The sequence below is a fragment of the Glycine soja genome, chromosome 20 (genome assembly GCF_004193775.1).
Source record: "Glycine soja cultivar W05 chromosome 20, ASM419377v2, whole genome shotgun sequence".
NCBI classification, from domain to species: domain Eukaryota; kingdom Viridiplantae; phylum Streptophyta; class Magnoliopsida; order Fabales; family Fabaceae; genus Glycine; species Glycine soja.
This window is the reverse complement of record NC_041021.1, coordinates 19923508-19945774: the sequence shown is the minus strand read 5'-3', so window position 1 is coordinate 19945774 and position 22267 is coordinate 19923508. Positions and strand designations below refer to the sequence as shown.

The 22267-nt window shown below is 40.8% G+C and overlaps 1 protein-coding gene across 1 annotated transcript in view; it reads right to left on the bottom strand.

The window, feature by feature from the left end:
• The window catches only part of LOC114403105, a 61381-nt gene that overhangs the window by 1422 nt on the left and 37692 nt on the right, over positions 1-22267 (bottom strand). The window lies entirely within an intron of this gene.

The window sequence follows — 22267 nt, the reverse complement described above, 5'->3', positions numbered from 1 at the left end:
GGTCTCGTCTTTTGTCATGGGAAGTCGAAAGATCCATATCGTCTTCTTAACTGCACACATGGGGCACTGCGCCCCCAAATACACAGTAAGGAGAGATGATTTTCCGGGCCCTCATGTCCGTAAATGCATTCATATCATGCACCGCATAAACATCTCTTCAGCATCATAATGAACATATCGTTCCTGCATTTGTCCGTTATCACATTCCCATTTTGCATGAGTCATTGCATCATCATGCATATGCGTTCAACATACTTTTTGTTCTACATGTTTGCTCATACATGATCCTTGTATTTTCCTCTACAAAACAAAAACAAAAAAAGGGGAAGCATGAAAATTCATGATGCATTCTTAGTTGCATGTGTTAGGTACCATGAGCCACCATGTGGGGATCATAAACCCATTTCTAAAATTAAAAAAAAAAAACACAAACAACAAAACAAAATGATTGAGCATGGTACCTAATGCGTGGTTAATTAAGAAAGGATGAGTCTTCGGGCATCTCAATCTCATAATTAAATTTTCCATGCATAGCATGCGTATTCTCGAGTCTTTCATCCCTATGAAATGTTGTTAAAGTATTGGCGATCAAAATTGCCATTCCCTGGGTTATGGGGTTGAACCAAGCTCGCGCTTTTACGAAAAGGTTCATCGAGTCAAGTTGAAGCATGGAAGTAACCATCTTGCAAAAATTGGGGCAAAAGATGGATCGTGTTACATCATTGCTTCGTTTACTGCCAAACACGTTTAGGATTGTTGATATCCTTGTTACTTCGAGCTTCACCTTGACAAAGATGTCATGGACCATGTTGAAAATCTAAATTGATTCAACCCCATGTCCTGCGTAAAAATTCGCAATACTTCAACTATGCATCATTCGCATACATCCATGCTTTTCATTGGTTGCATTGTTCATTTCATTCTTTCCTAAAAAAAACGGAAAAAGAGAACCTAATCATTGTTATAAAAAAGAAAAAAAGAGCATGCTTTACAGTGCCCTCACCGAACCTGTGCTAGAGCTAGAGTAATGGGTAAAGCGGAGGAGGTACAAGAGTAGATGGAGGCCGACATGGAGGCCATGAAAGAGCAAATGGCCACAATGATGGAGGCCATGATAAGCATGAAGAAGATAATGGAAGCCAATGCGGTTGCAGTTGCCGCTACCAGCACTGTTGCTAAGGTAAACCCGATGCCCCCATCTGGCCTCAACCAAATGAATCATCCAACCTCAGATATGGTAGGCAAAGATTTGGGAAGTACGGGCGGCCCCCATGATGTGCAAATTCAAAACGAGCACGCCTTCCCGCCATATGGCTTGCCTCTCAACTATACGCCACCCAATGTGGCGTACACTCCCAATAAAAATGTCAATAACTCCACTCCTATGCCCATTGAGAGCCAACAACCCCGAACTGATCATGCACATGTCTCTTAAACCGTGGGGGAGACACATGAAATTCCCCATCACAATCTAGCCGACTTCGAGCCTTGGCTCGAATATGCCGCTGAAGGGCAAGCAGTTGGTGATATACCCCTACGAAACACATTGGAGGGCCCTCAGAATCACCCACAACTACACCTCTTCCATTCCACGATAAGTAAAAACCCTCATGCTATGGCAGAAATGAGAAAGTTGGATCATCTAGAGGAAAGGCTCAGGACCATTGAAGGAGGTGAAGATTATGCCTTTGCTAACCTAGAAGAGTTGTTCCTAGTACCCAATATCATCACCCCTCCCAAGTTCAAGGTGCTGGACTTTGACAAGTACAAGGGGACTACTTGCCCCAAGAACCATCTAAAGATGTATTGTCGGAGGATGGGGGCATACGCAAAAGATGAGAAATTTCTGATACATTCCTTCCAAAGAAAGTCTTACTGGGGTAGCTGTTACCTGGTACACTAACTTGGAACCTTCCCGAGTCCATTCTTGGAAGGACCTAATGGTTGCCTTCGCTAGGCTGTGTCAGTATAATGGCTTCGGATAGGATGCAACTACATAACATGTGCAAAAAGGGGGCACGGATCTTTCAAAGAATACGCCCAAAGGTGGAGAACCTGGAAGCTCAAGTGGCACCTCAATGACGAAAAAATGATGACAATGATAGTAGACACATTACCAGTATTTTACTATGGAAAATGGTGGGTTACACACCTTCAAGCTTTGCGGATTTGGTCTTCGCCGGCGAAATGATCGAAGTGGGTCTAAAAAGAGGCAAATCTGATCATCTTGCTTTGATAAATGCAAAAAAAAACTGGGGCAAATGAAGAGGGTGAGGATGAAGGAGAAGCCCGTGCTGTGACTACCATTCCTATACAGCCAAGTTTCCCACCAACCCAACAATGTCATTACTCAGCCAATAACAAACCTTCTCCTTACCCACCGCCCAGTTATCCACAAAGGCCATCCCTAAAATCAACCACAAAGCCTACCTACCGTACTTCCAATGACAAACACCACCTTTAGCATAAACCAAAACACCAACCAAGAAATGAATTTTGCAGCGAGAAAGCCTGTAGAATTCACCCCAATTCCAGTGTCCTATGTTGACTTGCTCCCATATCTACTTGATAACTCAATGGTAGCCATAACCCTAGCCAAGGTTCATCAACCTCCATTTCTCCGAGAATACGACTCGAACGCAACGTGTGCTTGTCACGGAGAAGCCCCGGGGCGTTCCATTGAGCATTGTAGGGCTCTGAAGCGTAAGGTGCAAGGTCTAATTGATGCTGGCTGAAATTTGAGGAGAATCGTGTGTAAATCCTGACATTGACAAGAGATTCCACACATGGGGCAATTTTGAAAGTTGTTGTTAGATGTCTCTAAATGACTCATCAGGATTTTCAAGTTTGTACCATTATTGTAAACCACAGTTGCAATGTTAAATGAAATGGATAAAGTTGATATCTTTGTCCCTCATCCTCTCACAAACGCATCTTTGCTTATTCAACTTTCACCGGAATGTGGGTGCAAGCCATTGGTCTGTTTGCTCAAGCGACCTGTGCTCCTGAGTTTGGACTTCCAAGACCGTTCAATCAGAGATTACTCGTCTTACGCGTTGGTGGGGCTGCCGTAAAACAACAAGTAAAGTTCAAAACCAATAAGTTTCAAAATAAAAAAATATAAAAAAAAGATTTCAAAAAGAAAAAAAAGAAGCATTTGATTGACTGTGTTTTCAAGACGTCCATGTGACCTCATTTTATCATTCCGGAAAGTTTGTCTTTTTAGAGAGAAGTGACTTATCAAGAATAGGATGTTGGACAAATGGCCTCAGTTAACTTAAGAAAAATGGGGGTTAAATTAAGATACAAAGACTATTCCCCAATTAAACTTTCACTCTCTCTTTTCGGATTAACAATGCACACAGGGACAACCCTTCCCTTGTGTTCAAGAATCCCCTACAACAAGAGACCCACGGTCTCTTAATACCTTTTCAGAAATAAGAAGAAGAGAAGAAGAGGTCTCTCTTAAAAGAGATGGATTGTACAATGAAGATCAATCAAAATTCTTTATTGAATATGCAAGTGGTTGACCAAGGAATCTTTTGAGAGGATAAAGACATTTCAGTTTGGAAAAACTCTTAATCTTTTGAGAGGATAAAACTTTTTGGGCAATGAAAACTCCCTTTAGGTTCGTGTTTCCAAGTCACCTTTGATGGTCATTCATAAAAAATTTGAATAGGTGTGACTCTTGGCAATTATTTTCTGAAAATCCCCTCTGGTAATCAATTACAAGACTTATGTAATCGATTACAGGTTTTAAAAATTTGAATTAAAACATTTTCAGCTGCTGGTAATCGATTACCAGAGAGCAAACCTCAATTTGAAATGATAGAATTCTTTGGTCAAACCTTTTGTTTTTCAATTTGGAAACTTCTTCCTAAAGATTCTAGAGATCAACTTGATCATACATTTTCTTGGATTCTTGTCTTGAATAAAACTTAGAAGCACTTGATCTTTTAGCATCATCAAGACATCAAAACATCTTGCTTCTACATAGGAGTCATTTGACTTAATCCATCAACTGAAAAATCCTTCAAATATTTCTCGTCCTTGGAAAATTCTTTTTGCAAGAATCAACTGCTTCTTTCATTCTTCCTCACTACGAGGTTGTGAAAACAAGACAACAATTGGTACCTCTAAGCCCTACACTGGGGCAATGAAAGGCACCATGCATAAACCTCAAACGAACCTAGGGGCAGATTAGAAGTTCTCACCCAATAGGTTCCTTGCTACAAGGTCATGATGAAAGACAACGATTGTACCTCAAAGCCTTACACTGGGGCAATGAAAGGCACCATGCAAAAAACCTCAAGCGAACCTAGGGGCAGATTAGAAGTTCTCACCCAATAGGTTCCCAGCTACAAGGTCATGATGAAAGATAACAATTGGTACCTCAAAGCCTTACACTGGGGCAATAAGGGGCATCGTGCATGAGCCTCAAGTGAACATAAGGGCAGATCAAAAGTCCTCACCCGTCAATGTTTTTAAACAAGAAAAAAAAAGGGAGAGACAAACCCTGGAATTTCAATAGATTGATTAAACGTCAAACGGCTCCATTGCCGTCACTCCAAAATGGTCAAGTGACTAAATCAAACAGAACATACACTCTGAGGGAGTTCCCGGAGAGATTTGCAAAAGATAGGATAAGGTTGCATGAATTATCACTTTTTTCAAAAGGACAGTCAATCTGTGTTTTCCAAAAAGATTAAATCAAAATCAAAATCACAAAATAGGGAATGAATGTCATGAACATTGTACAACTTTCCATTGCATTGCATTGTTTCATATGAGGTCAACTGAGACTGCATCCCTAAAAATCATGTTAACTGCATAGATTTCCTACATCTCGTGTCTAATCTTTTTGGATGACCGGCCCTCTCAATGAGTCGATCTCTTGCTTTCTCATAAAGGTGGACCCTTGGGTACTAGTACCTAACACCTTTAGAGGACTGTATGTCCTCGCCATCAGAGGACTGCACATCCTCGCCTGCAGAGGGCTGCACGCACTCGCCTTTAGAAGGCTACGCGTCCTCATTTTCAGTGTGCTCCATATCCACACCTTAGGAGAATATAAGGTCCTTTGCCCTTAGATGCTTAACCGAGACTTGCGCTCCCGGTTAAGGGGCCAGTAGTTTCCTTTTATCAGTCCCTGGGCCACCCCCTGATATTGGAGGGCGACCAACTGTGCGAGCACATCCAGAGAGGGAGGCTATCACGCATCTACTATGCATACCGGGGCAAGATTTCACCCGTGCCACTGCAAAAAGACGAGTGCGGATCATGCGCACCAACATGACCACTCTTACATGGATATAGATGACGTTGCTATTTAGCAACATTCTGCCTAGCGACCACAATGCCAATCTCCCCCTGCAGATGTATCAGTTGGTCTGTGCCATCATGACATAGGTAAGTATGCACATGGCACAATTGATTTCTGATGTCATCTATTGTTTGCAGGAATTGCGCCTGCAAGACACCAAGTGGACCCGAAGAAGTCCAGCAGGGTCTTGGAGTTGTCAAGCTCTAATTAGGGGTCTCTGTCAGTTCTACGGAGTGCCTGTCACCTCCAGCAAGGGCATCAGGCCCCCTACTAATTGAGCTTTCATCAAGAAGTACTGCGTCCCCAGGCAGGCACAGGGCGAAATACCACAGCAGCCTAGGGATGGCCGACAGCGGGCAACAAACGCACCGCCATCACCTCTAGAGTTCACCTCAGCTCATCCACAAAAAGCTTAGAGCGTTGCTTACGACCCATGGCCGACCAATAGGCGACCAAGTCCAAAGCCAAAAGTAAGCAAAGTACTAGGTTCGTGACCGACAAGCCATCAGGCGTCCAGCTCAAGACGTTAAAGAAGCGCTACTAGGAGGCAACCTAGTACCTTTTAAATCTTTGCTTGTTATTTGATCACTTTTGTTTCTCAAGTCATAGTAGGACACACCTAGTTGCTCATGATCCTAGGAATTTAAATAAAACAAGCACAAGCTCGGAAGGTAGTCATACCTCACAAAATATATATATGTATGATTAGGTAGTGAAAATACCTAAGATATGCATGTATGTAAACAAAAATACTTCACAAAATATATATATATATATGTATGTTTAGATATGCATGTATGTAGCAAAAAGATATCTCACAAAGTATATATATGTATGTTTAGGTAGCAAGATACCTTGGACACGTATGTATATAGCAAAATGTCTCACAAAAATATACATATGTTTAGGTAGCAAATACCTCATGGAAAACAAACAAGAAAAAGAAATAAACAAATGATAAAAAAAAAGAGAAAAAAGAAAAATAAGTTGTCTAGCTGAAAAACCAACATGCTTTTAAAAAGAGATGACTTCCAACTTTTCTTTGAAAAAATTCACTGATCATGACTAGTTTTTGAAAAAAAGTGTATACACCTTAAGGGTGAATGCTGTGAAAATTTTCCCGGACGCCCAAAATGGACTCGGATGAATGCACAAATTGATAAAGGAACATATTTTTGGAAACGTTGGGTTGACTAAAAATAGAGGAAATGAATCCTGAGCCCTAGCATCACATGACCATAAAAATTTGACACTTGAGCGTCCACGTAGATGCCAGCATGACCAGTTTTGCATAAAATTTCCTAATCATCATTGTTGCATGTATATCATGGAAATAATGTGGGACGTCCCCTTTATCCCCGAACCGCTGGCCAAAAGGAGGTGTTGTTACGCAACCCGTGAGTTTCCGTAACTTCTTCGAAAGCTAAAAAAGAGTAAATACATGATCCGTAACCTTACGGAAAGAAAATAAGTATCATTACAAAATTCGTAAAGTTTCGTAACGTTACAGAAAAATAATCACCAAAAAAGGTAAAGGGGGGGTGAACTTATCAAGATAGGGGTGTAAATAGCAATTCGAGTCTAGGCCCTTCTGGAACATTTTGGAAGTTGTGTTGCTTAAGGAGGAAGCAATTAGGCCGCAAGCTCCTCCACGTTTTTGAAAAATGGTTTCCGGGGCTTTCGCGGCTTCCGTAATACTACCGTAAAATTTCCGAAAACCTTGGGTAAGCATATTCCCCTTAACATTGGTGAAAGGGAAGAGAAAAAAGATGAAAATCAAATTCGAAAACACTTCCGTAAGGCTTCCATAACTTTTCCGTAAAATACGAAAAGGGGGGTGAACTTAGTAATTCGGGTGCGCTTAGAAATCTTCTTCATTAAGTCTCTGGGCGGCAAGCACCTCCTTTTTTTCTATAAATAGGGGAGGGGGGAGCTGTTTCAAAAGGTTCAAGACCCCTTTGGCTATGCATTTCGGCTATTTTGGGCAAAAAACACGTTTTCGTGAAGAAAAATCGAGTCGAAGTGCTTCCGTAAGCGATTCTATGGAAATTCTTCATCGTTCTTCACCGTTCTTCATCCGTTCTTCGATCGTTCTTCATTCTTCAACGGGTAAGTTTTCGAATCCAAGACTTTCAATTCATTTCTTGTTTTGTGTACTTTCACTTTAATTTCGTTTACTTTCAGTTTTCTTTTCTTCCGTTTTTAACCGTTTATTTAAGCCGTTTTCTCAGCTAATTAATGATAAAATGAATTTCAACCGATCATTTGTGTTGTAATCTCGTTTAATCGCTGTTAAAACAAAATCTAACCGATCGTTCACGTTGTAGCAACGGTTAAACCAAAAAGAGGTAAAATAATAATATAATAATCAAAAAATATCTTTTAGTAAAATAAACCAAAAAAAATCAATTGGATATTTTCTCTTTGGGATTTCTCATTCTTAATTGAATTGACTAATAACTAAAGTGAAACTAAGGCTAAAATCAATTCGCCAAGTCAAGCTCGTCCATAAAAAATCACTAAAAAAAGGGTTTTGAAAGTTTATCATTTCAGTTTCTTACCAAGTAAAATGGATCATTTTTAAGGTCCAACGCCTTAAAATGATCACCTTTCAAGTAAAAAGAATCACTTGATTCATGCATAAGAAAGAACTACGTAGGTCTGATTTCCTCTTCGATGGAGGGTACTTAGGAGCAAGAGCCCCGCTTTTGTCGACCTCAAAAAATAAAAAGAACTAAAAGTTAAGATAACACAATTCCCATAATTCTAAAAAATAGGCTGTTGTCCTTTGAGACAAACGTGAGAGGTGCTAATACCTTCCTCAAGCGTAAATACAACTCCCGAACTTAGAATTTTCATTTTGACCGGTTTCCTTCGGTTTTCCCGACGTTTTCCACAAATAAACGTTGGTGGCGACTCCGCGCATCTTTCCTCCTTTGGAAAGCGCACCCGTGAACCTCGCCTTCGCTCACCCGCGAAAGGGCACGTTGCGACAGGTACGTACCAACAACAACCAAATCTTAGGAAATAGCCTAAGCGTGTCCACACGACACTCTCACTTAGGGAACTATGCTGAGTTTGTCGAGACCACCCGGTTGTGCACATAACAGCCCCCGTCCCATAGGTGATCAGTCTGGGAGCCCAAAGGTGTTCTCTACTAGGTGATAGCCCCCTAGTACAAAGTACACTTGGCCACAGTTACTCTATTTCCTGTGTCGTATGAGCTATGATCAAGGCCAAAAGCAAGCGCCAAAGACCATGGACCAATTAAAGCGTCTAAGCATCCCCTTAAAAATGCTTAGATTCTCTAACCACGCTAGTTACCCACGTCTGGGCCATCTGACAAGGTCAGTGCACTCTACCCCCCATGACATATAGTCCATATGACGTATGATCATGGCCAAAAGCTAGTGCCAAAGTCCCTGGAAGGTCAATGCACAGTGCCCCCCACGAACATACACAACATGAACATGCCAATGCATTTCCAACATCAATCAACATTCCATTTCCATGTCATTCACAACATAAATATGATCTCATCTCAATGACGTTATCAACAACAACAGCAACCTCATTTCATATTCACATATTCATCAATAATAACAATTCATGTTGACATCAACAACAAATCGCATTTCGCACACACACACACACACACACACACACACACACACACACACACACACACACACACACACACACACACACACACACACACACATATATATATATATATATAAATCGCATCCCATTAGTTAAAATGTAATTTTCTTTGAAGAAAAATCAGCATGCAACAGGGACAGACAGATATCCTCATAGCTAGGTTCCCTGACCCTAGCTATGGTGTTAAAACGGTAAATTTTATAATAAACTCCCCTCACCTATCGTGAGCTACCCCACGGATTCCTCGTTGCATCACTTGAAGTTCCTTTTCGTCCTTGCTCGTCGATTCCATGCAAGCCTCTACCATGCCAAAACGAAGGAGACTTAGTATGAATTTCAGAAAACAAAGCTAGTAACAGTGCTCTGGGTCAAACACCCACATCACTACATGAAAGAGCTAAGAGCATTTCGGGTTTCACAAAGGAACATCATTTGGAAATTCCAACCACACCAATGTGATCGGGGTTCAGTGTAGGTTACGAAAATAACATGCATTTCATGAAAGGATAACGTTTACAAAGTCTCTTTCTCTAAGGTTTTTCAAAGGAAGCATAAGACATGCAATGGCGGTTCCAAAGTCAGACAAGATGCAAAGACAAGATGAAACTAACAAAAAACAAGCGTAGAACCATGGTTACCTCGAAAGAAAACGAAAGGTTAGATTAGGGTTTCGTTCTCTACCGAAACCGCAAGCCAAGTTGGAAGATTTCGCTTTGGTTGAAGGGTTCCTCTTGGTGTGGGGTTTCTATGGAGAACAATGATGGTTTGTGGTGGCTAATAGTGGCTGTGGGCGATGGAGAAAGTTCTTGGGACGTTAGAAATGGCTTTGGAAGAAAGAAAGGAGAAGAAATGGCGTTTTTCCTAAGCTACACGAAAGCAAAGGTTGAAATGCTTAAATAAGAAATGCTCTCGGTAACGGAAGCTTCGAGCACACTCTAGACCTCTTCGCAAAGATCCCAACGGTCAGATCGTGGACAAGTGTCTTGTGAAGCTGCAGACCAAATTTTGTGAAGATCCAACGGTTAACCAAAGCTGAGCAGCATTTTTACCGAGGCAGCTTCATGTAGCTTCCTCAATAAGCTTCATTAAGAGGCTTCCTCAAGAAGCTTCCCCGTGGCTTCTTTGAGAAGCTTTCTCAAGAGACTTCTTTGAAAAGCTAGATCCTTATCTACCCACACCCTTCTATTAACTAAATTAACCTCCTTGAAAATAATTATGGATAAAAATAACACAACAAATAATCAAACATCAAACATAATTACTAATATATATATATATATATATATATATATATATATATATATATATATATATATCATGGTGTTACACTTGCTGAGGGTGAATCTTTACCCGCTTACTCAAGATACTGTAGGATGCCTACTGACATCAGGGAAATTGAGGCTGCTCTGTGCATACCCGGCCGAGGGTTTATTTTAAATGCTGAAGGTCACCCTGGGAAGATCCTTAGAAAAGATCTAACCACTCTTGCTCAGGTCTGGAGTGTTCCCTCATACTCCAACCTGGCTCCGACTTCCCACGCCTCGGATTTGACTGTGGATAGAGCTAGGTTAATCTTTGGCCTAGTTACTCAGCTGGACATCAATGTCGGAGCTCTCATCTCTGGAAAGATCACTTCAATGGCCCAGTCTAACTCCTCTAGACTCGAGTTCCCTGCTCATATCACAACTTTATGTAGGTCAAGAGGAGTTGTTTCCGACAGCTTAGCCTTTGAACTTTTAAGCCTGGTCATTAATTTGGCCTACATAAGGAAAAACTATTGGAACCCGGATGATCCAACAGTTATTATTAGGGGGGCCAGAAGACCAAGGGCAAGGCCAGTTGAGGTTCCTTCTACATCAGCAGCTCTCCTCCAGCACATATGACAACAACACCTTCTACCCTACCTCCTGCAGATTTCCAACGTTTCGAGGCCATGCTTCGAAGCATACATCAGGGGCAGATTATTTTACTAGAAAGCCTACAGCTGGTAGCGCCTCCAGACTCTATCCCGACGGTAGAGCAATTTAATGAATGGGTAGCCTAGCCAGGGACTCAGCCTCCTCTTCACAGGGAAGACGAAGATCCTGCCGCTCAGGTACCCCATCAGTCGGAGGATGAGTCATCAAATTCTTCCACTCCTGAGCCCTTGATCAGGAAAATGAGGGTAGTTGTAACCCAGGAAGCTACAGCCACCTCTGAAAAGTCTCTTGAAGCTACTCTAGAGCTTCCGGCACCAGTGGCAGATACCACTTCTCCACAACAGGCAGCATACCCTTCCACGCTTGAGGATCAAACTACCCCAGTCCTATCTCCGAACACCTCTCTTGTAGCTTCTCTTGTACTTCATTTGTCGGAAGAGGAGGAGGGTCAGACACAGGACACGCAGGACCAAACACAGGATTTTTAAATTCCTATTGATTTTTTGTGCTTTTTGATTTATTAGTATAATTATGGTGTTAGTACATAATTTACTTTATATTAGTTTTGTGCATGAGTAGTGTCATACCCTAATTTTGTCCGGATACCTTTGTTTGATGGCATGCAACCTTTGGTTGACCGCTTCGAGGTACTTGGCACCCTTTGTTGTGCAATCTGTGAAATTCCGTAACATGCCAGAAATCAAAAGGAAGCATTGTTACGCAATCCGTGAAATTCCATAACATGCCGGAAATCAAAAGGAAGTATTGTTACGCAATCCGTGAGTTTCCGTAACTTTCCAAAAGCTAAAAAAGGAGTAATTACATGACCCGAAAGGTTTCGCAACCTTACGGAAAGAAAACAAGTATCGTTACAAAATTCGTAAAGTTTCGTAACGTTACGGAAAAAGAATCACCAAAAAAGCAAAAAGGGGGTGTATTTAGTAAAAAAGGGGTGCAAATAGCAACTAGTCCCACTTGGGCCTTCCAGATTCTTCCTCCAGAAGGCGGTTGCTTCTGGAGGAAGCAACCTGGCTCGCCTGGGCGAGCTGAGCTTGCCTGGGCGAGCTGGACCATGTCATCGCTAAGGTACTCATCGACAATGGTTCAAGTTTAAATGTGATGCCAAAGACCACCTTGGAGATACTTCCTTTTAATGCGTCACGTCTAAAGCCAAGTTCGATGGTAGTACGAGCCTTTGACGGTAGTCGGCAGGAGGTGATGGGGGAAATCGACATCCCCATTCAGATAGGCCCCCACACTTGCAACGTGGTTTTTCAAGTGATGGACATAAATCCCGCTTATAGCTGCCTTTTCGGGAGGCCCTGGATTCACGTGCTAGGAGTGGTCCCTTCGACGCTTCACCAGAAATTGAAATTCGCGGTTGGTGGACTCTTGGTGATAGTGTCAGGCGAAGAAGATATGTTGGTGAGCTGCCCTCCTCCGCACCATATGTAGAAGCAGCGGAAGAATCATTGGAAACAACTTTCCAATCCTTCGAGGTAGTGAGTTGTGCCTTTGTGGAAACGAGACTGTTGCTACCTTGTCTCTCCAATGCGGCCCTAATGGTGGCGCGGGTAATGCTCAGGCACGGTTATGAGCCCGAAATGGGTATGGGCAAGGACAGCCACGTGAATGCCGATGTGGTCGACATCAGGGGTAACCCGTACAAATATGGGTTGGGGTATGAACCCAGGAAACCGGGAAGAAGGAATGCACCGTCAAGACTCCAGGCAGATAGGGCATGGCCCGGCCATGTTAGCCAGTGTTTCACAAGTGTCGGGATAATGTTCGAGGAAGAGGTGGCGGCAATAGGAGAGGATTCTCCACAAGATCTGCCAAGTTTTGTGCGACCATGCCATCCCAATTCCCAAGTGGGGAACTGGCGCGTGATGAGCCAGTCAGAAGTCTATACCACTGATTCAATGTAATTAGAGGCTATAGATTCCTTTCTCTTTCGTTTTGTGAAACCTACCGTATTAAATAAACAAAGAGATCTTGTTTCATCTGTTCTTGCGATTCCACCTTTTCTCATATCATTTTGCATGTTTTTGTTTTTGTCTTGAATGGTTTAGATGTGAGGGTCGATTCTTTGAGGATCCTAACAACGAGGGTTTGATAATCGATTTTGATCGAGAAGTAAGTCAAACAATAAACGAAGAGGAAAAGGACGCCCTTTCACCAGAGTTGGAGAGGTTGGTCGCTCAGGAAGAACGCGAAATGAAGCCTCACCAAGAGGAAACCGAACTGATAAACTTAGAGATCGGAGAGGGAAAGAAAGAAATGAAAGTAGGAACCGGTATGACCATACCTATCCGCCAAGGTTTGATAACCCTTCTTGAAGAATATTAAGACATCTTCGCATGGTCGTACCAAGACATGCCAGGGCTGGACCTCGACATTGAGCAGCATAAGTTGCCATTGAATCCTGGGTCTTCCCCGGTTAAGCAAAAACTACGAAGGATGAGACCTGAAATGTCTTTGAAAATTAAATAAGAAGTAAGAAAGCAGTTCGATGCGGGTTTCTTGGCTGTAGCTCGATACCCGGAATGGGTAGCCAACATTGTCCCGGTCCCAAAAAAGGACGGCAAAGTGCGAATGTGCGTAGACTATCGGGACTTAAATCGAGCCAGTCCTAAAGACAATTTTCCTTTGCCACACATTGATATACTGGTAGATAATACAGCCAAGTTCGCCCTTTTCTCCTTTATGGATGGTTTCTCAAGGTATAATCAGATAAAGATGGCGCCCGAAGATGTGGAGAAGACTACTTTCGTCACCCTATGGGGAACGTTCTGCTACAAGGTGATGGCCTTCGGGCTGAAAAATGCTAGGGCAACCTATCAGCGTGCCATGGTGGCGTTGTTCCACGACATGATGCATAAAGAGATAGAAGTCTATGTAGATGACATGATTGCCAAATCTCAGACCGAGGATGAACACCTCGTCAATCTGCGTAAGCTGTTTGGAAGGGTTCGGAAATACCAACTAAAACTAAACCCCGCCAAGTGCACCTTCGGGGTGAAATCGGGGAAGTTATTGGGATTTATCGTGAGCCGGAAAGGGATAGAGATAGATCCCGAGAAAGTAAAGGCCATCCTTGAAATGCCAGAGCCACGCACGGAGAAGCAGGTTCGACGTTTCCTGGGCAGATTGAATTACATCACGAGATTTATCTCACAACTCACCCCTACCTGCGAGCCCATCTTCAAACTATTGCGTAAGAACCAGGCGGTCCTGTGGAACAGCGACTGCCAAGAGGCCTTCGAAAAAATCAAACAGAGCCTCGCGAATCCCCCGGTGCTCATGCCACCTATAACAGGAAGACCTCTTTTCCTGTACATGAATGTGTTAGACGAGTCTATGGGGTGTGTGTTGGGTCAGCACGACGACTCTGGGAAAAAGGAACAAGCCATTTACTATTTAAGCAAGAAGTTTACCGCCTGTGAGATGAATTACTCAATGTTGGAAAGGACGTGTTGTGCCTTGGTATGGGCGTCACATCGTCTTAGGCAGTACATGCTCAGTCATACGACGTGGCTTATTTCCAAAATGGATCCCGTGAAATACATCTTTGAGAAGCCGGCCCTCACGGGACGAATCGCTAGGTGGCAGGTACTACTATATGAATTCGATATTGTATACGTCACCCAAAAGGCGATAAAGGGAAGCGCCCTGGCGGATTATTTGGCCCAACAACCCCTCCAAGATTATTGGCCAATGCACCCTGAGTTCCCGGATGAAGACATCATGGCCCTATTCGAGGAGAAGCAGACGCACGAGGATATAGACAAATGGATTGTTTGTTTCGATGGGGCATCTAATGCTTTGGGCCATGGAGTAGGGGCAGTCCTTGTATCCCTAGAAGATCAATGTATTCCTTTCATGGCCAGGCTAGGTTTCAATTATACCAACAATATGGCCGAATATGAAGCATGCGCCCTAGGGATTCAAGCAGCCATTGATTTTGACGTAAAGCTACTCAAAGTGTATGGAGACTCGGCTTTGGTAATACGCCAGTTGAGAGGAGAATGGGAAACTAGGGATCAAAAGTTGATACTCTATCAAACTCATATCCGGAAGTTAGCCGAATTCTTTGACGACATTTCTTTCCACCACATACCTCGGGAAGAGAACCAAATGGCCGATGCATTGGCCCCCTTGGCATCCATGTTTCAACTTGCCCCACACGGGGATCTGCCGTACATTGAATTCAGATCTCGGGGCAAGCCAGCACATTGTTGTGCGATAGAGGAAGAGTGAGATGGGAAACCGTGGTATTTTGACATCAAATAGTATGTCGAGAACAAAGAATATCCACCAGGGATTTCCGACAATGACAAAAGAATGTTAAGGAGATTGGCTACTGGTTTCTTTGTGAGTGGTACCATCCTGTACAAACAGAACCACGACATGACCCTCCTGCGATGCGTAGATGCCAAAGAGGCGAACTACATGATTGAGGAAATCCACGGGGGTTCATTTGGGACACATGCCAATGGGCATGCTATGGCCAGGAAGATCTTTAAGTCATGGTGCAGCTATGGTTTGGAATTAGGGTAAAACACTTGCCTGTGTGAGTTTTTATACGCTATGAGTGATTTTATTCCCAGTTTCAGTTTGACCCGACGTTTCCCCTGAATGTTCATTTAAAAGCTAAATGTTGACATCCTACCCTTCATTTTCGGTTACAAGGAAAATTACTTTTGGCACGAGTATATTGTTTCTCTAAGATATGGTGCTCTCGCGAATGATTAATTTTTCCTTGCTACAACATGTTCGCCTTTTTAGGTGAAAGAACCCGGTGGACCATTCGGTCCCACCCTCAAATCTTATTCGGAGACCCATGAATTGATTGCCTAGTGTTGTTCATGCGCCCTCCACCATCGAGTCTGGAGCCCCGCGAATTGATTGCCTAGCGCTGTTCGCCTATCCTCCACCCTCAAATCTTATTCGGAGACCCATGAATTGATTGTCTAGCGCTGTTCATGCGTCCTCCACCATCGAGTCTGGAGCCCTGCGAATTGATTGCCTAACGCTGTTCGCCTATCCTCTACCCTCAAATCTTATTCGGAGACCCATGAATTAATTGCCTAGCGCTGTTCATGTGTCCTCCACCATCGAGTCTAGAGCCCCGCGAATTGATTGCCTAGCGCTGTTCGCCTATCCTCCACCCTCAAATCTTATTCGGAGACCCATGAATTGATTGCCTAGCGTTGTTCATGCATCCTCCACCATCGAGTCTGGAGCCCCGCGAATTGATTGCCTAGCGCTGTTCGCCTATCCTCCACCCTGAAATCTTATTCGGAGACCCATGAATTAATTGCCTAGCGTTATTCATGCGTCCTCCACCATCGAGTCTGGAGCCCCACGAATTGATTGCCTAGCGTTGTTCGCCTATCCTCCACCCTCAAATCTTATTCGGAGCCCCATGAATTGATTGCCTAGCGCTGTTCATGTGTCCTCCGTTATCAAGCGCGGAGCCTTCGGTGACTGGGAAATGTGGTTTTTTGTTATTTTCCCGATAGATTCCTTCGCCAAACATGTGTATATATATATATATATATATATATTATGTTATTGGTGTCTTTTGTTTAAGTTTGTTTTGTGTTGTGCAGAGAAAGAAGAAAGAGAGACGGGAGTCGTCATAGACTAATCACGGAAAGGGCGAAGACGGACGAAATCAGTGTTTTTATCTTTGCTTGCCTCTTATCTCCGATAAAAGGTAAGTAAAGAGGGGCAACTGTCATACCCTAATTTCGTCCGGGAACCTTTGTTTGATGGCATGCAACCTTTGGTTGACCGCTTCGAGGTACTTGGCACCCTTTGTTGCGTAATCCGTGAAATTCCGTAACATGTCGGAAATCAAAAGGAAGCATTGTTACGCAATCCGTGAGTTTCCGTAACTTTCTGAAAGCTAAAAAAGGAGTAATTACATGACCTGTAAGGTTCCGTAACCTTATGGGAAAAAAACAAGTATCGTTACGAAATTCGTAAATTTTCGTAACGTTACAGAAAAAGAATCACCAAAAAAGCAAAGGGGGTGTATTTAGTAAAAAACGGGGTGCAAATAGCAACCAGGCCAACTTGGGCCTTCTAGATTCTTCCTTCAGAAGGCGGTTGCTTCTGGAAGAAGCAACCTGGCTCGCCTGGGCGAGCTGGGTGGCAAGCTCCTCCCCTATTTTCCTATAAATTGAGGGAGGAGTGAAGAAGGAAAGGGTTCAGCCTTCTTGACACTTCGTATTCACTTAAAATTAGTGAGGAAAATTGTTTCCGTGAAGAAAATCCAAGCTGAGGTGCTTCCGTAACGTTTCTGTGGGTGATTTCATGAAGATTTTCAACCGTTCTTCGTCGTTCGTCGTTCGTTCTTCGTCGTTCTTCGGTCTTCAACCGGTAAGTTCTTGAAATCGAACTTTTTCAATTCATTCTATGTACCCTTGGTGGTCCCCATTTGTTTCGCGTACTTTTATTTTCGTTTCATTTACTTTCCGTACCCCCTTTTGACGTGCTTTATTCATTTACTTAAGTCATTTTCTCGCCTAATCAAGAAATAAAATAAATTTTCACCGATCATTTGAATTGTAATATCCGTTAATTTCTGTTAAAATGAAATCCGACCGTTTAGTCATGCCGTAACCACGTTGGAAACCAAAAAGAGGTAAAATAATAATATAATAATCAAAAAATATCTTTTAGTAAAATAAACCAAAAAAAGCAATCGGACGTTTCTCTTTGGGATTTCTCTTTCTTGATTGAATTGACTAATAACTAAAGTGAAACTAAGGCTAAAATCAACTCGCAAAGTCAAGCTCGTCCGCAAAAACTCACTAAAAAGGATTTTAAGGTTCGATACCTCAGTTTTTCTCACCAAGTAAAAATGGATCATTTTAAGGTCCAACGCCTTAAAAGGACCACCTTCCAAGTAAAAAGAATCGCTTGATTCGCCCTTTAGAAAGAACTACGTAGGTCTGATTTCCTCTTCGATGGAGGGTACGTAGGAGCAAGAGCCCCGCTTTTGTCGACCTCAAGATAAAAAGAAATAAAAGGTTTAAATACATAATTTCACACAATCCTAAATCTAAGGCTGTTGTCCTTTGGGACAAAGGTGAGAGGTGCTAATACCTTCCTCAAGCGTAAATACAACTCCCGAATCTGGAATATTCTTCATGACCGGTTTCCTTCAGTTTTTCTGACGTTTTCCAGAAATAAACGTTGGTGGCAACTCCGCGCATTTTCCTCCTTTGGAAGACGCACCTGTGAGCCTCGCCTCCCTCGCCCGCGAAATTGTAGGTTGTGACTAGTTTATATGCTTATCCTGAAGCATTTTGAACAGTTTAACTTATTTTTGATGACATGACAGTGAAACACTTTTATCTTTCTGTGAAAAATGGATGTATGTTTTCATTTTGAATTGAGTGCATGATTATGATGGAGTTTGTGTTTCCTTTCATGAGTTTGAGCAAGTGTGTTGTTAGACAAAGAAAGAACAAGAATGTGTACTTGCAAATAGAATTGTTAGTCAGTAGACAGATTGATTGTGAAAGAAAAACTTGAACCAAAACCAGTGAGAGTGTGACCTTAAACTGTGAGTGAACAGACTAGCTGTGAGTGATAATCTTTGCATGAATCTCTGAATTTTAGAAAGAAATGTATAAATGAGGACATGATGAAGGCCATGATTGTACATACACAAGCTCTTTTGACCAAACAGCTTACCTTAAATGATAATTGCATCCTTTGCTCCCTTTTTGAGCTGAATGATATTGTAAAAAAATTGAACCCTGAACTTAAATAAATATCTCATGATACCTTGTTTAGATTCTAGGAGATCATATGGTTCAAGGCAAATTTACTCTAAATTTGGGGGAGGGAAGTCATATCCAATGAAAAGAAAAATGTTAAGCATCAACACACACAACAAATAAGTTGTATGTTAAAAAAAAAGAATAAATTGTGTTGTTAGAATAAGGTCAAAAGCAACTTGAAAGGAAAAGATAGTGAGAAAGCTACTGGTATAATACAAGACCATTGGGATAAGTCAAGGATTTATGCTCTCTTAGAATCTAAACCTTTGAATCCTAGAAAAACCAATGAATTTTTTGTAGCCAAACCTCACTACAAGCCTGAGAAAGTCCTTCTGATTTTGTTTATACATTTCTGACTTGATGGCATGAGATGAAATGCAAAGATTGGATCCTTAGAGTATCAATTGGAATGAGTTTTGGGGTGTTTATGTAATTTTTATTTTATCCTTATAATTATAAACGTGAATTATAAGTGTGAATTATATACTTTTGATGAACCAGTTGATGTCCCAATGAGAAATTGCTATGAAATTGATGTGTTCTTGTGTTGAGTGTGAATCCTATAAATTGAACCTTTGTCTAATTAGCGTTAATTGATGAAATTAAGTAAGTAGAGATTTAGCGTAAGAGGGAGTGAGATATTGATTTTGTATTTTCTCCTTTTCATGTTTTTTAGGGTTTTTTATACTTTAAAATTAATATTATATTTGAAATTGACCATAGATTTCTAGTAGATTGTGTGTTGTATTCTTAGATAATATATATGAATTCATGTATACTTATATATACGAGAAAGTTTTCATATAATTATTTAGAATTGGTACATTGAAAGCTTGCTTTGAAATTCATGATCCAATATGATGTATGTTGCTGGTTTTATATGTATAGATTTAGCTATATATTTATTTATATTAATATTTTATGTAAATAATATTGTAGTGTTGTTATAGTGTGATTCCAAGAATTTTCTCGATGAATTAGGGAAAGAACAAGATAATGTTTCAATGTTTAGTGACAGTCAAAGTACTATAAGTCTTGCTAAGAATCCAGTCTTCCATTCTAGATGCAAGCATATTCAATTAAGATACCATTTTATCAGGGAGTTGATAAATAATGGAGACTTATCTTTGTTGAAGATCTTAGGATCAGAGAATCCAGCAGATATGTTGATTAAAGTTGTTACAACTAACAAGCTGAGGCTTTGCATTGCCTCAGTTGGCCTTCAAGGATAATTGAATATGAAGGCGCTACACTAGGTAAAGAGTCGATGAACTCATTGCTTACAAGGAGCTGCTAGAGTTTGGAACTTAGACCCCAAGTGGGAGAATTGTTAGAGTTTGTGGTCTTAGTTCCTTTGTCCCATATCGCTTGGTTTGTAAAACTTGTGTGATCTTCGTCCCACATCGCTTGGATTGTAAAAACTTGTGTCTCATTAGTGTTATATATAGAGACACCTTGTAAGCTTTTATGTGCGCAAGTAATAAAAGTTCTCTTTATGTGCGCAAGTAATAAAAGTTCTCCTAGGCGTCAAATGAGATTTTTCACTAACATGGTATCACATTACATATAGGATTGAGTCTTAGTGTATATGTTGCATAGCGCCTGTATAATGATCATTCTGACTTGTTATGTCATGGTGTGTAATGAATTATGTAAGTGTGAGATGTGTTATTTATTTGAGATGTGTTGTCTTGAATATGTGATTAATTGTGTTCCCATAGTGAGCCTCAAAGTGATTCAACTCATCGGATTACCACAATACTCGTTGCACATTAACTCATCACCCTTAAAGGGTCTTATAGTTGTGTGATTGTACAATACATAGCTCACAACTTAATGCATACAAAATTTCAATACACATGTATCTTACAATTCAACACATACTCAATTTATCACATACAATCAATCTCAATCACAATGTTATAATCTCAACGCAACATGTTATCCCACAGTATTAATATTTATATGACAAAACATGTATATATTAAATCAAACTATATTATTTTCAATTAAAAACAGTTAATAAATAATTAAACTAAAAATGCATTGAAAATATTTATCGTTCAATCTTAATATATTAATTTTCTTTAATTTAATTTTATTATTTGAACTATTAATTCCTAATTTAATTTAACAATTCATATACATACATATGTGTGTGTGTGTGTGAGTGTTATAATCATCAACACCTAATAAACTTATGAGATATAAACATGACAAAGAACATTTCCAACAATGTAATTCTCACACTAATCTAGTAAATCTTGTTCAAAACACAAACGAATTATACAAAAATGTTTATCATCACATGGAGAGTAAAACCCCTCAAACAATTTCACATAATCATATCAAAATCATAGGTTCCAAAAACAAAAAAACACCAAGAGCAGTCAATTTTATCAACCAATTCGCATTAGGGCATCAACTGGCCCATCAAAATAACAATCTCGTGATTATAGTCATAAAGGCAGAATTGCAATACAGTAAACATCCCAAAATAAACCATAATTTGATCCTCTAAGAATTCCTACACATGTTCATTCTAACCCCAATTGTGATCCTCTAAGTAGTCCGGCAACGATAGTGGCATCTCTTGCGATTTCCTAAAATTTCTCAAACTTTTACTCTGGTTGCTCTACTAGGGTTTCCAAGCATTAGAGAGAAGAAGAAATAATTAAAGCCTTAATTTTACTGTCTCTGTGCAAGGGCATATCTCTCTCTACAAATATTATTTTGCAAATTCCAATCTGTGAATAAATTCCGAAGGTGGTGTCCAAATTTCAAGACAATCCAATGGTTAACGAGTCCGGAATTGTAGTTTTACTAGAACAAATTTGGGAGTATGCGAGAAAAAAAGATAATTTTTGAAAAGGAAGAAGGGAGAACGAATTTGAAAGAGAAAGTGTAGAAACATATCATAAATGTAAAAACTAACCTCATATGACTCTATTTATAACTAGGGTACTCCGAGTCTATCATTTATTCTATTTTTCTTTATTTTATTATTTTATAAAAATGAACTCGATTTTACTCTTTCATTAAATAAATAATCAATTAAAACATGCATTTATTTTCTAAAACATCATTTTACTCTATTTATTTTCTAATACTATGAAACCCTTATTTTAATTAGCCAAAACCATTTTTTCTCATTTATTTAATTTCTAAAAGCTCTATTAATTTTAAAATAAAATTCTTTATTTATTTTACGAAATACGGGGTGTTACATTAGCCACTACAAAACCTTCTAAGGTTTAGGAGGAGGTCCCACATGTTCACATTCGCTTTCCTACACCTACTATTGAGCCTTCTTTGAGGCCAATGGAAGGTAGGCTAAACTCTATGGTGAAGCGCGTCAATAAGATTCATTATGACCATAAGTTGCTCTTCTCCAACACTGGCCAACTTCAGAGGGCTATGAATGATTTTTTTGAGAGATTCATTCATATTGAGGAGTGAATTTCTGATAAGGCAGGGTCTCTGTTGATCCCTGAAGTGGCCCCTATGTAGCATGAGCCTCCACCACCACCAAACGCTACCACCATGCCTTCATCTTCATC